Source organism: Macrobrachium nipponense, chromosome 5 (genome assembly GCF_015104395.2).
Source record: "Macrobrachium nipponense isolate FS-2020 chromosome 5, ASM1510439v2, whole genome shotgun sequence".
NCBI classification, from domain to species: Eukaryota; Metazoa; Arthropoda; class Malacostraca; order Decapoda; family Palaemonidae; genus Macrobrachium; species Macrobrachium nipponense.
Genome location: NC_061107.1, coordinates 97,969,825 through 97,980,975, shown reverse-complemented (window position 1 = coordinate 97,980,975; position 11,151 = coordinate 97,969,825). Strand labels below are relative to the sequence as shown.

The window sequence follows — 11,151 nt, the reverse complement described above, 5'->3', positions numbered from 1 at the left end:
CGAGACCTTCCCTTTAAAAAAAAATAAAAAAAAAAAAAAGCCGGACGCCATATTTTGAAAATTAACCATAGAATCTTCTTGAAAATAATCTTATTATGTTTCCCATATCCAAATTAAAAATATATTCCGGGGGTCTTGCAATTCTAGTATACATATCTGAAATTTGCTATCCGGCCAAAGAGAATTATGAGTGACCATTGAAAACTGAAACAACAAAGATTTTCGCTCAGATATGAAATTTTTACTTATTTCATTTTGTTTTTACCTGGGCAGATTCCAGACCTTTGTGCCTTAGTAAATTAATGCCTTTTTCAATATTTCTCCCGTAGGTCACATAAATTACATAAAATAGAAATAATTCACCTCCGCGCAATCAAGAAAGCCTGCAGTTACTAATAATACTCTTTCATTTAGTTGTTTTGACTGTCACAAGATGTGTTACTTAATGCCTCCTGTTGCGAAGGGAAAAAATGCACTGCATAAGAATTATAGAATGTCTATATTCTTCATGAAAGTCATCATGTTTTAGCTTTCATAACCGAGTGATTATTGTCATTATAATTTGCTGAGTGCATACCACCGTTCGCCGTAAAAATAATCACCTATGAAAATAAATTTTGGTTTATCACCAACTTCACTCCCAAAAATGTAATACTCGTAATGATTGCCAGCACGCTATCCCACGAGACAGCGCAATCGGGTATTATTACGCTATAATTTTCTGTCTTTTCTGTTGTGAGGACCTTTTTAAATTATTACTTTATTTTTCTTATATCAATCTACTTATTGATGATTTTTTTTTTATTTTCTCATTCTATACTTGTATTTTTTAGATAATAGTCATGATATAGAAGGTGACAATGAACCCGACAATTTGAAATCGATTTTAGACTTAGTCTTACCAGCCAATGAAAAAAGCGCTTTCAACGCCATCCATCCATTGGTCATAGCTCCAAGCTTTAGCCAATGAGAAAGTTCGATGTAAAAGGTTTTAGTTGGGTGTAGTGTAGATCGCTGATTGGCCAAGAGGAAATCTCTGTTGACTTTTCGTTTTCGATCAGTTGAATCAGTTCTTAGGTGGCCATATTTGTCAAATGTTCGAATCAAGTAGCTGTCTGTTACTCGCAATTATTTGGTAAGTACCCTTTTCTTGTTAGCAATTCTGTGCAGCTTTTGGTTAATATCTAACGGCATTTATCCGGTTTAAGGTTGATTAGTATAGGCATTTAAAATTCTTTAAGAATCCCATTGTTACATCGGAAAGTGTTTGTCAAGAATCTTGACAGTCTTATTTTAGGGCTCAAGGTGATTTCAGATGGTAAAAATGACTGAAAAACACTTTTATTATGATGGTTTCAGCAGGTAAAATGACAAGAAAATCCATATATTAGGACATGAAGTGGTTTCAGCTGGTAAAAATGACTTTAAAAACCTCTATCAATGGAATGAATTTTCAATAGGGAATTTGGTTTAAGGTTACTTCCTTTAATCAGTCAATTGTAGGGAATATTGTCTGTGATTGGATGGCGGTTGGGCACTTCTTGTTCTTTAAGCATTTCCTATTGGGTAGTGTCAGTGGTCTGTCATATTCGATGAAAGGAACTGGATAATGTTACAAGGATATCCTATTAATGTACTCTCTTGCTTAGCAAGTACTTCGCACACACATCGTTTTCCTTTATGGGATAGGCTTTTTTATATATTTATATACCCCCATGAGTGCATATTTTAAGGAAATTTCGCTGGGCGACCAGATGGATATTATGATTTGTAATATTGGGAATACTACAGTATACTACTGCAGAGCGCCATGGGCGCCAAGAATAATGCTAGGGAGGTTTGGGGTGAGCTAGGGAGTTCGAGGTGATCCTCATCAAGCAGGGTCCGGGGCAGAACTTCGAAAGCCAAAACTTTTAATGGTATTTGAAGGCAATAGAACACATTTCCTCAATGAAAATGACAACTGTAGATACTAAAAAAAAATTGTTTTAAGAGGATAACTCCGGGGCAGTTATTTCTTTGGAATTTGCAGTTTCCTACAGTATTCCGGTTGCTTATTAAGAATTTAGTGGTAGTTTTATGGGGTCGGCTGTAATTAACTTGTAATTTACCTTAGAACTCTACCCTACGGAAGGGGGACCCGTTGGGAATGCGGGGTTTTGGGGTGGGGGAAACACGGGGAGAATTATTACCCCACAACTCTATATCCTACGGTAAGGGGGACTGATGGGAAAGCGGGGTTATGGGTGGGTAAATCACTGGGAGAAGGTTGTAGCGTGCTATTCCGTTATATCTTGTTCTATACTTCATCCAGGACACATCCTTACCAAAGCTATCCTGTGGCACTGTAACTTCTAATAGGGTGGCATCCTACCCTACCATACGTAACCTAAGCTACCTTAGGCCACTGTAACTTAACCTAACACTGGGATAAGGAAAAAGCTTTCCCAGCCTGGGTTTGCAGCCTATGCCTTTACCACACCGTTTAATGATACTCATAATCCTTGTTATTAGAACATAACTTTGTGTGAACAAACCTTGTACGCCAGGATTATTGGCGTGGCAACTACCTTTGATGTTTTAAGTTCTAAATAACAATGTCCTATGCATGGTTTTATATATCCAGATTCTCTTCCTTCCATCTGACTTTTCACACTCTAACAATTGTTTCAAAAGCGCAACTGCTAGGTTTTCCTCCTGTTAATCTTTCAGACCTTCTTAATGTTAATTTCCCTTTCAGTGCTGGATAACTAAATAGTAGGTCGCAGCAGTTGGCCTTTGGCCTGAGTTCTATTCAAATACAAAATCTGTTCTATTCAAACACAAAATCTTGTATGGTTCACTTCAAACTGGAAATAATGTGCTTCCTTTTCTGTTCAACATTGAAAACACTTTGGTGATATGTAAATTTGTCAAGGGACTGTATTACTGTAATCCAAGTTTTGTTACCTATCATCAGCCTCTCCTGTTTTCCTTTGTTTTGTAGATGTGAGAAAAGCATTTGACAGGGTAAACTACCTGAAGCTCTTCCTGAAGCTGCATAAAAGGGGCACACCCCTATATCTAATTGGCATTTTACATTGCTGGTTCTCCACACAGCAATTCTGTGTCAAATGGGGAAACGTATTATCTTACACCTTCGGCTCCCTAAACGGGCTTCAGCAAGGGGGCATTCTCTCTCCATACCTCTTTAATACGTACACAGATGCCTTGAACGTCAAACTGAACTCGCTCCCAATCGGATGCACTGTCAATGAAACAACTATAAACAACCTCTGTTACGCCAACGATATGGTTCTGATTTCCCCATCAGTGCAAGGTCTCCAACGACTCATCGACACTTGCCGCCAATATGCAGAGGAATTTGATATAATCTACAACGAAACCAAGACCCAGTGCATGTCGCTGCTCCCGAGATCGCTTAAGCATATTGCAGAACCTCAAATTTTCCTCGGAAACCATCAGCTGGAATTTGTGCACGAATTTCCGTATTTGGGTCACATTATCACCGACGACCTAAAAGATACGGCAGACATTGAACAGAGGCGTCGTAAACTATGTGCAGTGGGCAACATGATTGCAAGGAGGTTTGCCTTCTGTCACCGAGACGTGAAACTGCTGCTATTCCGCTCGTACTGCTACAGTATCTATGGGTGTTCCCTCTGGACGAACTATACCCGAGAGACCATGCGACGCATCACTGTTGTGCACAATGACATTCTGAGACGCCTCACAAACACTCCCCGCTACCACTCCGCCACACAGATGTTCATAGAAAACCACCTGGACAATTTAAAAATCATTGTTAGGCGAACAATGTCCAGTCTGGTAACCCGAGTGAGAAACAGCAGCAACTCACTCATACAAAGCATCCTAAGGAGTGAAGCAAGAAGAAAATCAAAATTGTGGGAAAGATGGGAAAATGAGGCCTTTGTCCCCTAAAGGACTTAATCTCTGTATTGGCAAGATGTCATCTGCAGTTTTTGTCATTTTCACATTTAGTGCTGATATTTTAATTTTTCATTATTACTGTGATTACTATCAAGTTAGTCTTATTTACATTTAATTTATGTATTAAGCCCTCTGGACCTGACTACTGTAACCACCTAAGGTCTCTAGTTGAAATTTGAGTTATATAATATGTGCACCATCTGTTATTACTCTCAATGCATATTTTTTTTTTTCTCACCAATATTATTACTGTTATTACCAGTATGATGATTACTAGCTTTTATGCTACCTCAGCTACCTTGTGGATAAGTGCCGATTATTCATTTTCTTTTTCTATTTTATCATGTCACATGTATCTAGATTGTGTATGCTACTGTCTGTATTTTGTATATTCAATGTATATGGCCCCGAGCCGAAATAAAGCATATTATTATTATTATTATTATTGGTCATTCTTTATTCTTAATAGCACATGATCATGTGCTTCTTAGCTGTGTTGTACCAAGTGTAACCGTATATTCAATTAATCCTCAGTAAATTTGGCTCATCAGTAAATTTCAGTCAAGAAGATCCTGTATTTAGATTTTGAAGATCATCAGACGTTTTACTCTTGGTTCTTTGTATCACTTTATTTGATGAAGGAACGAAGCCACAGTTGCACTTGCAACATTACAACATATAGCTGGATCTGTCCTGATAGGTTCTTCTGATAGATCAACCTGTTGTTGTACATGAATCCTGGATGCAGAAATAGGTTTTTTTTAAGGCCATTTGTAGTGTTCAGGGTAACAGTGCGACAGCTGAACTTCGAGGAGATTGGAATATTGGACATAAGTATTCAACTGGGGTTCTACACACACAGTTTGGCCCCAATTTGAGGGACGCCTTTGATAGCTCTGCTGTGACCAGGGAATCCTGAATGAGTCAATTTGCTCGCTCGCCCTGTTGCAACTTTTGCAATAAAATGAATTTGTAGTCTACATTAATTCATTTCTTACATCATAACAAAATTGTGTATCTTTGCTCACTGATTGTTAGCTTTTAAAAAGTGCTACAGAGATACATTGCATCGGAAGGAGTTATGTGAATCATTACTCTCGGCATTTTTCTCATTGCTTTCTTCATGACAAGAGATTTGCATGTGACAAGCTGTTTAGAGATCAAGAATATTTTTTATGGTGGCCTCTTCATCCAGTTATTTGTTTGTTGAATCATTCTCACTTAACATGTTTATTCTGTAAAATCTTTGGTTCCATTTGGATGCGGGTAAACGCAGAGTAAAATACTGTCCGGTGTAGAATAGTTGCTCAGAACACTTTTGGGTTGCACTTTTTAAGATTTTCAGCGCTTTTAGTCGTGTCAAAATAGTATAGCTTTGTTTTAAAGCCCCACGCAGGGTTAATATGGTCTTTGGAGAACTCATAGAAGTCCGGAGGTTGAAATATAAAGAGCAGTTAAATAAGTACAGTGGTACCTCGAGATACGAAATTAATCCGTTCCGAGACTGCCTTCGTATCAAGAGTTTTTCGAATCTTGGAACACATTTAACATTTAAAATGGCTAATCCGTTCCAAGCCCTCCAAAAACACCCCAGTAAATTATATTTCCAGACCTAAAACACATGTTCTTGGGTTACGACTGAAGAAATATGACTCCAAAAAGGCAAAATACTGTACATACTTAAGTATTATTCAACTGCATATAATGTTCAACCCCATTTTTACTGCATATATTAGGACTTTGGCACATGTCCCTTAGCAATAAGCCTAGCCTATGTTAGCGGTTGCTACTGTAGCCTAGTCTATGATTCTGACATCTAAACCTAAGAGCTAAAATCTTAGAATATGCCAATAAAATGTATAAATAATCAGTATGTACTCATTTAAAATAATTATTAATTAATCATTAATGTACTCATTTAAAATAATTATTAATTAATCATTAACTATAATACACAAACAAACAAAAAACAAACCTTTCAATCGATTGTTTACATTCAGATCTTACCCGTCTTACGAGTATGGAACGAGCGCCAAGCAATCATTTTTCCTAGCACACAGTAAGCCATAAATTGTCATTAGTATCTCTCTTCAACTAATGAAACCACCAAACAGTATAATAACCATTCATTTCTATTCTTTATTCTATCTTTACCTAACGGAAATACCGAGTTACTGACAGCTATAATGAAACATACGTAATACGTATACGTAACGTAATAATAAAACAGAAGAATAATTATAAAAAATGCGTATTTGTTGGCAGTCTGTTTACATCCAAACGTCTGTTTACATCCAGCACTTATGAGTATCGAACGATCGCCAAGCAATCACTTTTACACAGTAAGCCATAAATTTTCATTCTCTCTCTTCAACTACTGAAACTACCAAACAGTATAATAACCATTCATTTCTATTCTTTATTCTATCTTTACCTGTTTTTTTTTTTATTAAATTTATTGCATGAATACTAAGTTTTTCAATTTACAGCAACCTTTTACCAATAGAATACTTAAAGCACAAGGGGTAGATGCTGACCAATAGGAGAGCAGGACCTTATGGGGTGACTAGCATCAGGAACCAATGGGAGAGCGGGAGGATGGTGGCGAGTTTACTCAGTTGGCGGCGCGGGAGTTTTAGAATTGTTCTCGGTGGTCCGGGCGAATCTCGGGACTTTATAGCAACAACCTTTCGTATCTTGAAAACTTTTCGTATGTAGAGCAGTAAAATTTTTCATATTGGCTTTCGTAACTTGGATTTTTTGTAAGTTGAGCCTTTCGTATCTCGAGGTACTACTGTAGTCCTGTTCTTTCCATTCGCTCATTTAGAATTGACTTACTCCATTGTCAGTCGGGCATAGTTGTAACTCTGTGGTTTGAGCCTGAATGATGAAGACCTGCGGTTTAACAGGACAGAAGGAGAAACTGGATTGAACTTTATACGACCGCAATGTGGAAGAATGAACTCGAAGCACTTGCTTCTTTGTTGGAAATTGGATTAAGTTATAATTAAGAAATAGTGAACAAACTTAGTTCTACAGCGCCTGTTGAATCTTTTTGTTGAGCTACAGTGGTCGGTCAGTGTACTCGAAGCACTTGCTTCTTTGTTGGAAATTGGATTAAGTTATAATTAAGAAATAGTGAACAAACTTAGTTCTACAGCGCCTGTTGAATCTTTTTGCTGAGCTACAGTGGTCGGTCAGTGTACTGTATGGCAACCACGGCATTTTAATTCTCTCTCTCTCTGTAGAAGGATTAATATTCTTAGAAAGCGAGTTGTGTATATTTTTCAATCATATTTGCTAATTTCTCCGATGACTACATTCCTTGTTATTCAAAGGAGGTTGTCTGTCCTTGTTAACATTATTTTGTCCAGACGTTTAGTTATTGTGTAACTTATTCTTACTAAACGATTTCGTATATTTGTACATTTGAGGCTGGTTTATTTGTACTTGACCTGGCTGGTATGAAGCAAATTAAGTTACTGCCCTTGAAATGAAAAGCTTATATTAAAAATTGCGCGCTTGCGCACAACTTTTGTCCTTGACAAAATTGGGTTGGCCGTAGTGGGGCGAAGTTTCAGGATCGCCTTTACAATTTCTTCCTTCCCCATTTAGGAATCGAGCCTGTGCTGCTCTAATGTACTATCACGAGTAAAGAGAGAGGGAGAGTGAGTTTTTCTAGGAATGAGGATCTTAGTGTAATTTTTTGTATTGACAGAAGCGTTTTTCCAGTATCATCTGAAGCATTCGGAGATTCAGTAGCCTGTGGGGGAATAAGATCTTGATGTGGTTGAAATCCCAGGTCAGCCGCAGGAAGATCCGAACTAGTTCAGACTTAGGAAAAGTTTTGTTTTGCAAAAAACAAGATATATTTTATTGCACAACTGTAGGCAAACATTTCGAAAGATTTAGTTCGTAAAATCGGAGATATTCAGTTCCTTTTTTGGTTCTATCCAAGTTTCGAGAGTTAAAAACGCTGTGGTAATGCTCAAGAAGGAACGTTTTGGATGTGACACCTTACTGGGTAATAATTGGATTTTTCAGATAGAAAGCGTTGGAAACGAATATTTTATAGGTAGTCCCAACTATATGGTTTTGCAAATAAGTGTTTGTGGAACCAAAGTTCACCTTGAATCTTGGATGAAAGTTATGCTCTGCTGTTGCGTTAACTACGCAATCTCTCTCTCTCTCTCTCTCTCTCTCTGTGGTCATTCTAGTATCACCACCAACACAAAGTGCTATTCGAACTCAGCCTGGTACGAAGGACCCAACGAGGTCAAGATGTTCATACTGGAATTTTAATTTTAGGTTTGTGGGCTCTCACTGGTAATTGTGACTTATGAACTGTAGATTGCAGTGATAATTTCTATGCTCCCTGATAGTTTGAATCCAAATTGAAATGCGGTGCAGTTAGATATTTGTGACTTTCACGGTTTCAGCTTTTTGAAAGGATTGGAGATCGGCCTGAGCTCTTCAGTAGCTAGATAGAATTATCAAGAAATGTGCTCTTAACCATAAATTCCCGTTCTTTAACTCTGTACATTCCCCGATCATTTCACTTAGCTGCAATATCCTCAAGCTTGCTAGAGAATGAACGCCCTTTGTATAGGAAGGTTTCGCTGGGTCATGTCTAGCTCATCTAGAGCACTTCAAATGGATTAGGAACCTCTCTGCCAAGTTTCCTTGGCGGGAATACCAAGCCAGTCTTGTGCATGGCAGTGAGAATCTTCATTTTGTGTGTGTGTGTGTGTGCTTCCTATCCGTTATTCGTCCAAATAACATCAATACACTTATGGAGGCTATGTGCTGTAACCTTCGGATATCAAAGGCTGGGCGTTTGGAGGAAGATTTGCATTTTTTTTTTTTTTTTTTTTATTCAGTATTGTTGCATTTGTCCCTTCGACATTTTGTGAACTCTTGGCTCTCTCTCTCTCTCTCTCTCTCTCATGCATAAGAAAATAATTATGTACGAGATATAGAATGCCATGGTTGATCAATGCGCAGTAAAAATTTATGGTTTCTTTTATGTAGTAATTACATGTACTTGGAAACTGGAGAACTTCCACGAGTTAATTATTATGCCGCAGCGGTAGAACCATAAAATTCTGTCTGGATTGCTTTGCTATTAGTGACAGTCGTTCCATTTTCTGTTTTTACTTTTACAATATTAGCTTTGACATTCTTTTCTTTCCCTAATAAGTACAGAGAGCGCTTTTCACCTTTTATTTACTCATCCACCTTAGCTCTTATACTTATTCCATCACAGATTTCGTCCTCTTGAATTTTTCTCTTTTAGAACTTTTACCTCTTCAAATGCACTGTACTTGAATGAAGCTCATATTGTCGCCTTAGGAGGAACTTCAACAAGTTTAAGTATCCATATTTTTCATCACATGATTTTAGATATTTTCATGAAAAACTTTTCTTTGGCATCTAGCCACCATTCTAGCATCGAACAATCATTTTGACAATCTCATTTTCAACCTTCCCAATGGTTCACAAAGTTATCAGTTACTTAGAATTTGACAAGTTTGTTGGAATTTAACTTCTAATAACCTTTTCTTATACTATGTTACTGATTTCTTAGCCTAAACCGAGTTTTTACTACATTATGATCTGACCAGGCAACTGGGATGGTTTCTTGGTTTTTGTACCTTACAATCTAAATCTCTTAACATAAATACGGTCTCATCGAGCCATAGTTCTTTTTCACGTGTGTACTGTGTGGTGATTTGTTAATAACCATGCATCCTTCAATCTTAACGCATTTTTCAAGTAAAACAAAGCTTTCGATAAGAGGTTACTATCGGAATTAGAACTGTCTCCTTGGCTTGTTATGCAGTTCCAGTCCCCTCCTAACACCACGTTTTGCAGGTTGTTTCTACAGTGATACGGTAAATCATTTTTTAAACAGCTCTTCTGTCTAATCTTTTCTCACTGCCAGAAGGTGCATAAACATTAACTGAAAATCAACTTCCTTAAAGCTACATTTTGCACTGATTATACATCCTTTTACATCCATTTCCTTACCGAGAATACTCACCTGTGACATTTTGTTTAACAAAATTGCATTCCCCATTTTAAAAGTAGTGTGGGGTTCAAAATAATTTCGCGGAATTTCTCGATGTACTCTAATTGATTGTGGGTCGCTCAAACCAAAGCATTGACTGATTTCTTAGCTTCGATGTCACCTTAGCTTTTGATACGATATTGATGCTGGTAGACATAGGCACAAGTATTTTAGCTGACTGTCACAAATTTCTTGCCATCGTTAACCATCCGTCAATTACATATGTATTGGGTAAAGTTGGACCAAGTTTCCCCAGTTTCTGCTGGTCCAGAGCGTAGTACTGATCACTACGTCGAAATTGATGAGCATGAGAATTCCTGATTACCAGTCATCTCAGACCAATGAGACTTGTTGAAAGTTTCATTAACGCTTGCTTGGGGCATGGCCCCTTTTTTCTGTCTAAAGTTCTCACTCCTGATAGAACGGTATTAGCAAATTGAATTTCTGGACTCTGTACATGAGGATTTGTTCAACTTATAACCATTTTGTAGTCGGGGCGGGTGGGGCCCTTTTCTTGGTCACATTTTAATAGAACATCCGGTGGAATGTTTCATGTCAATGTTCGTGCCTCATGTGACCCGTTGATTCTCATACAAGAATCTTAAGATCTGTTGCAACTGTCTATGGTCAGATTTAGTAACTAAATCTAATAGATGGTTAGGGGTACTAATTATTGTCACTGGTTTCCATACAAAATTTCTGAATGGTCACACTATTAACATTTGGATATAATCATTATAATGTTGATCTAAGTAAGATACAGGCACCCGGCATTTCTTCCTTCGACAGTTGCATTCGTGTCGTCGGTATTTTGTACTTTTAGTCCTTCATTCCACGACGGACTTCCTCCATGTCTCTCCTCCATTCAATATCTTCCGGTTGCGTTTCACAGCAGAAGCAGACACGCGTTTCAAGGAAGATTTGGGATATCTTTCATTTGGTTCTCTCTGTGTCTGACCTTAGCCGAGATGCATAGATCAAGTAAGAAAGTGAAGTTTTGCTCAGAAGCAGTTAGGATGGTAATTGTTTAGCAAATTTTTTGTTATCAATTTAGAGACTGTCTACATATTTCTCGTGGGGTAAGCTTACTCTTGAAATGCTTTTGACTTTGCATGTGAGACTTCAATTGC

At 37.7% G+C, this 11,151-nt stretch overlaps 1 long non-coding RNA gene across 1 annotated transcript in view; it reads left to right on the top strand.

The window, feature by feature from the left end:
- Nucleotides 1–1,006: 1,006 nt before the first annotated feature.
- Nucleotides 1,007–11,151, top strand: part of LOC135215543 (uncharacterized) — a 12,811-nt gene continuing 2,666 nt past the window's right edge. Inside the window, exon 1 of the long non-coding RNA XR_010314713.1 lies at nt 1,007–1,135. This is a non-coding gene — a long non-coding RNA (uncharacterized LOC135215543). The remainder of the gene's footprint in view (nt 1,136–11,151) is intronic.